Source organism: Rhincodon typus, chromosome 23, assembly GCF_021869965.1.
Source record: "Rhincodon typus isolate 14 chromosome 23, sRhiTyp1.1, whole genome shotgun sequence".
Taxonomy (NCBI): Eukaryota; Metazoa; Chordata; class Chondrichthyes; order Orectolobiformes; family Rhincodontidae; genus Rhincodon; species Rhincodon typus.
Genome location: NC_063354.1, coordinates 34,166,760 through 34,173,020, shown reverse-complemented (window position 1 = coordinate 34,173,020; position 6,261 = coordinate 34,166,760). Strand labels below are relative to the sequence as shown.

At 41.8% G+C, this 6,261-nt stretch overlaps 1 protein-coding gene across 5 annotated transcripts in view; it reads left to right on the top strand.

The window, feature by feature from the left end:
* The window catches only part of LOC109923269 (fructosamine 3 kinase related protein), a 30,099-nt gene that overhangs the window by 22,464 nt on the left and 1,374 nt on the right, over positions 1-6,261 (top strand). The gene's annotated exons all lie outside the window — the stretch shown is intronic.

Sequence of the window (6,261 nt, the reverse complement as noted above, 5' to 3'; positions counted from 1 at the left end):
AACCCTGGAACCTGCAACAACCATTCCTGTCCCTGCTCTATCCATGTTTCCCGAAATGGCCACAACATCGAAGTCCCAGGTACCAACCCACGCTGCAAGTTTACCCACCTTATTCCGGATGCTCCTGGCATTGAAGTAGACACACTTCAAACCACCTTCCTGCCTGCCGGTACACTCCTGCGACCTTGAAACCTTATTTATGACCTCACTACTCTCAACCTCCTGTACACTGGAGCTACAATTCAGGTTCCCATCCCCCTGCTGAATTAGTTTAAACCCTCCCGAAGAGCATTAGCAAATTTCCCCCCCCCAAGATATTGGTACCCCTCTGGTTCAGGTGTAGACCATCCCGTTTGTAGAGGTCCCAGAATGAGCCCCAATTATCCAGGTATCTGAATCCCTCCCTCCTGCACCATCCCTGTGGCCATGTGTTCAACTGCTCTCTCTCCCTATTCCTTGCCTTGCTAGCACATGGCACGGGTAACAAACCAGAGATAACAACTCTGTTTCTTCTAGCTCTAAGCTTCCACCCTAGCTCCTTGAATTTCTGCCTTACATCCCCATCCCTTTTCCTACCTATGTCGTTGGTGCCTATGTGGACCACGACTTGGGGCTGCTCCCCCTCCCCCTTAAGGATCCCAAAAACACAATCCGAGACATCACGGACCCTGGCACCTGCGAGGCAACACACCAACCGCGAGTCTCTCTCGTTCCCACAGAATCTCCTATCTGTCCCCCTAACTATGGAGTCCCCAATGACTAATGCTCTCCTCCTCTCCCCCCTTCCCTTCTGAGCAACAGGGACAGACTCTGTGCCAGAGACCTGTACCCCATGGCTTACCCCTGGTAAGTCGTCCCCCGCAACAGTATCCAAAATGGTATACTTGTTTTTGAGGGGAACGGCCACAGGGGATCCCTGCACTGTCTGCCTGTTCCCTTTCTGTCCCCTGACTGTAACCCATCTACTTTTTTCTTGTACCTGAGGTGTGACTACCTCCCTGTAACTCCTCTCAATTACCCTCTCAGCCTCCCGAATGATCCGAAGTTCATCCAGCTCCAGCTCCAGTTCTCTAACGCGGTTTCCGAGGAGCTGGAGTTGGGTGCACTTCCCGCAGATGAAGTCAGTGGGGACACTAGTGGTGACCCTTACCTCCCACATTCTACAGGAGGAGCATACAACTGCCCTAACATCCATTCCCACTGTTCTGAATTCCCAAACAGACTATTAAAAAAAAAACTAGTAGCCTTACCAAATCAGCGCTCAGAACCTTTTTTTTTGGTTAGAGGAGGAGGATGGGTGGGAGACACTACCTAGGTAGTGTTTCGGGTAAAGCAACCGCCCAAATATATTACCTCACTTACTCATTCCAAAAATGGAGTCACGCGAGGTAAGACTTTTATAATCGAAAAGCTCACCTTCCCAGGCTGCCCTCGCGTTTCCTCCCGGACTCCCGCTGCTGAAACAACTGAAAGGCCGCAGTCATGCGAGGTAAGACTTTTATAATCGAAAAGCTTACCTTCCCAGGCTGACCTCGCGCTTCCTCCCAGACTCCCGCTGCTGAAACAACTGAAACAACAGTGATAAAGGAGCAGGTAATCAGTTTTGTTGATGTTGATTTAAGATTGAATGTTGATTGGGACACTGCAGAGATGCCTTTGCGGATTTACTGCCATGGTACCTTTAATGCCCACCAAGACGGCATGTGGTGTTGAAGTACATTTGTTGCCAAACAAAAAGCCTTTATTTGCCTGTTGGAGCATCTGACTATTTTAATACAAGTAGAATACTACAGATGCTGAAATTTAGAATAAGGTCTGAAGGAGAGCCATATTAGACTCAAAACATTAACTCTGTTCTCTCTCCATGGATGTTGCCAGATTTGCTGAGTTTCTCCAGCATTGCCTGTGAGTGTTTTAACGTATGGATCACAATTATATCTCAAACTGAATTCCAAATTTGCTAACTGAAAATTAAAGTTTCCATGAAATTCAAATGTAAATCTTAATTCAGCAAAATTCAGAAAGATTATTATACATCTGTGCTTTGATCAAATCTGGAGGGGTAAGTAAATTCACTCTCTTATTCTAGAATTTGGTTGCAAGAGTAGATTATTTTTACGGAAGTGTGTTTCTTCACTGTTTAATCTGAACTAGAACGTGCTCTAAAATAATAAAGAGCATACTAGAAAGATCTCCATTTCTAGAACATTTTTTTGTATTAATTCATTGGATATGGGTATTACTGGCTAGGCCTGGATTTATTGCCCATGCCTAGACACCCTACTGAAGGTGGTGGAGCTGCCTTTTTGGAACACCTGTTTGGAATGGAGTTCTGTGAAGGAAATGTTCATTTAGTTGAAAGTTCAATGTGTTATTTAGGTTAGTAGAAATAACTTGAAATAAAATGCACAATAGGTGCCACGAATGTGGGACTTTGAGGGGTCTTGAGGGTATTCAAACAGGAAAATGATTTAAATCAGTGCACATATTCTAAAGAAAGGGACACATAGAGCTGGCCATGTTAGGATACAATAGGATCAAGCTTACTACTAAAACTTCCTTTAAAGGTTGAGACAAGATAATAATGAAATTATACTGCATTGTGAGCATAATTTTCTTTAAGTTTGTTTGATTGAATATTCATTGTTTTCAAGTGGATTTAAACATCGCTTATAAATTTAAAGTAGAATAGCCAGAATATCAAAGGTCGCCTTAATATTTGATATAGTATTCATTCCTAAGGTGCAATTTATAACTGATTCTTAAAAGAAACATTCATTAACAAGTATAAAAGAACTGTAGTCTCATGCTTAAATCGTCACAAGCTTACATCAAAGATAATAATATTCTGGAATTCTTAAGTTAAGATTAAACACTGACATTTGTAAACTTGTTTCTGCTATGATATGTCTGTAAATATATTCTACTCTGAGTTAATTCTACTAGTTTGAAAACTCCTGAGGAAAAGGACATTTCATAACAGGACCCAGTCTATAGCTGTCAAAGTTGACTACGTTCTTTTAATGGTCTGAAATTTATTTTTGCTGAGGATTTAACCTGACAATAAGTTTGATTGGCCAAGTTTAGCTTGTCGGGGAGTAAAGATAGTTGAGCCATTCACATCTCCAAGATTTTGACCGAGCAACTGTGAAAAAACTGCAATATAGTTCAAGTCAGGATAGTTTATGACTTGGAGGGTAATTTGCTACATGGGTGGTAGAGGTCACAGGTTTGGAAAGTCCTATTGTAGAAGTTACTACAGTGCATCTTGCAGATGCCGTACATTGCTGCCACTGTCCATTGATTGGCAAGGGAGTGAATGTTGAAGGTGGTGGAGAGAATGCCATTCAAGGGAACTACTTTGTCTTGGATAGTACAAGCTCCTTGAGTGTTGATAAAGCTGCACCCATCCAGGCAAGTGGAGATTATTCCATCACATTCCTGAACTGTACCTTGTAGATGGAGGACAGGCATTGAGAAAGTAGGTGATAAGTTACTTGCCATAGAAGTATGAGCATCTGACCTGTATATGACTGTTCCAGTTCATTTTCTGGTCAGTGGTAACCCAGGATGCTGATGGTTGAGGCATTCAGTGATAGTAATGCCACTGAACATTAAAGGTTGATGGTTCAATTCTCTCTTATTGGAAACAGTCAATCCCCACCATTTAGGTTACTTGACCTCATTAGTCCAATCCTGGATTATATCCAGGTCTTGCTGCAAATGGATTTACACTGCTTCATTATCTGAGGACTTATGAATGGTGCTGAGCAATATCAGCATACAGGATCACATCTGACCTGATGATGAAGGGAAGATCATTCATGAAGCAACTGAAGATGGTGGGGGTAGAACATTACCTTGAGTGTTTTCCTCGGCATAGGAGGAATGACTTCCCAAACCTGCGTCAGATTTTTTTTGTGCGATGTATGAAAAATCCCCTGACCTCCCAATTGCCCTTGACTCTGGTTTTGCTAGGACTCCTTGACTCCTTGGTCGATTGCTGCTTTCATGCCAAGGGCAGTCCCTCTCACCTCACCTCTCGAGTTAAGCTCTTTTATCCATGTTCAAACCAAGAATGTAATGAGATCAGGAGTGAGTTACCCTGATAGAACCCAAACTGAGCATCAGGGAGCAAGTTATTCCTTCACATGTGTTGCTTGATTGTTCTGTTGACTACCCCTTTCATCACTTTATTGATTGGGCTGTAATTGGCCAACTTGAATTTGTCTGTTTTTTTCTGTATGGGATATATCTGGGAAATTTTCCATGTTGTCTGGTAGATGCCAGTGTTGTAACTGTACTGCAATAGCTTGGTTAGGGGCAATTCTAATTTTGGAACATGTCTTCAGTGCTAATGCCAGAGTATTGTCAGAGCCTGTGATCTTTGCAGTGTTGAGAGCCTTCAGCCATTTCTTGATATCACATGCAGTGAATCACATTGGTTGAAGATTAGCATCTGTGATGCTGGGGACCTCAGGAGGTGGATGGGGTGGCTCATCCACTTAGCACTTCTGGATAAGGATGAATGTTAATGCTTCAGCCTTCTCTTTTGCACTGATTGGCTGTGCTCTCCAGTCATCAAAGATGGTGATATTTGAGGAGCCTCCTCTTCCCGTTAGTTGTTTAATTGTCCATCAGAAATATTGACTGAATGTGGCAGAACTGCAGAGCTTCAATCCAATCTATTGACCATGGGACCATACAAGATAATATGATATAATAATATATTAGATACGACCACATAAGACGATAAGATATAAAAAAGCAGAATTAGGCAATTCAGCCCATCAAGTCTGCTTCGCCATTTGATCATGGCTAATATGCTTCTCAACCCCAATCTCCTTCCTTCTCCCCATAACTCATGATTCCCTTGCTAATTAATACATATCCATGTCTGTCTTAAATATGCTGAATGACTTGGCCTCTACAGTCTTAGGTAGCGATGAGCTGGTTGTGAAATTACTTAGCCCTGTCCATTGCGTGTTACTTTCTCAGTTTAGCACACAAATAAACCTATGTTGCAGTTTCACCAGATTGCCACCCTATTTTTAGGTGGAGTGGTGCTGCTCCTGCATGCCCTCCTGCACTTCATTGAACAAAGGTTGATCTCCTGGCTTGATGATTTAATAGTGTGGAGGATACGCTATGCTATTCAGTTAGATACTGTGGTTTAGTACAATTCTGGTGTTGCTTATGGCCCAGAGCACATCAGGATGCCCACTTTTGAGTTGCTAGATCTGTTTGAAATCTTTCCCATTTAGCACAACAATCATGCTGCACGACACAATAGTAGCACTCCACACCATGATAAAACGACGACTTGCTACAGAATATCCTAAACGTAAAACACACTAAGTGAGGTCTGTGACAATGGCCAATGGTCTTTTGTAAAATTTCCAATTGGAGAAAATTTTGTTTTCCTCTTTAAGAGATAGTTTTATACTTTTGGAATAAGCTGCATCCATAGGCAGCAAACATCAGAAACAGAAGCAGAAGTAAATCATTTGTCTATTGGTGTCTTCTCAGCTGTTTGACTCAGTAAAACATTTCAAACAGAAAATAATCCATAATTGAGCAGTAAATAGTAGATTATAGGCTTGATACTGAAACATCAGGAAGGGACTGCATCGAAGATATAAGGCTCCACCAAAAAAAATGAATGGTCTTTTCATGTAAGTACTGGCAAAGCCAAGGATTTTAGAACTTACTTCGTGCTGGTGGCAGTGCATTAAGCTATGGACCTTTTTATTGTTTTTATCTAACCTGTGCTTTGTGGTATCAATGAATTTCTGATGCTTTACTGATTTTATTCAGTGAGGAACCTTGAAGTAATCTGTATGTAAGCAAAAGCTTCACACGTCATAACTATTCAGTCCAAAGATATTTTGCTATGTGCAAAGAAGCCTATTGGAAAACAAAAATATTTGAAGAAAGGAAGCTTTCTTAATAATAAATATTGAAGTACAGTAGTGACTGTAACAAGGTCTGCCAGGTGGACAGTCATAGAATATGAGTTCACTGAGTAGAGCTGTTAATCTGGTCCAATCAGGGAGCTTGGCTGACAGATATAAACAGGAGTGTCAGAGGTTCTGTTTACTATGAGAGCTGGCTCTAAACGAGGTGGACCTGTGTCAAGGACTCCGTGTGTAAATAAAAGGTGACATGGTGATGGGATACTGGCCTATTTGGAGTTATTTCAAGTACGGTATTTGTACAATTGTACAGATTCTGTAAAGCAACGAATTGTCTTGTTCTGCA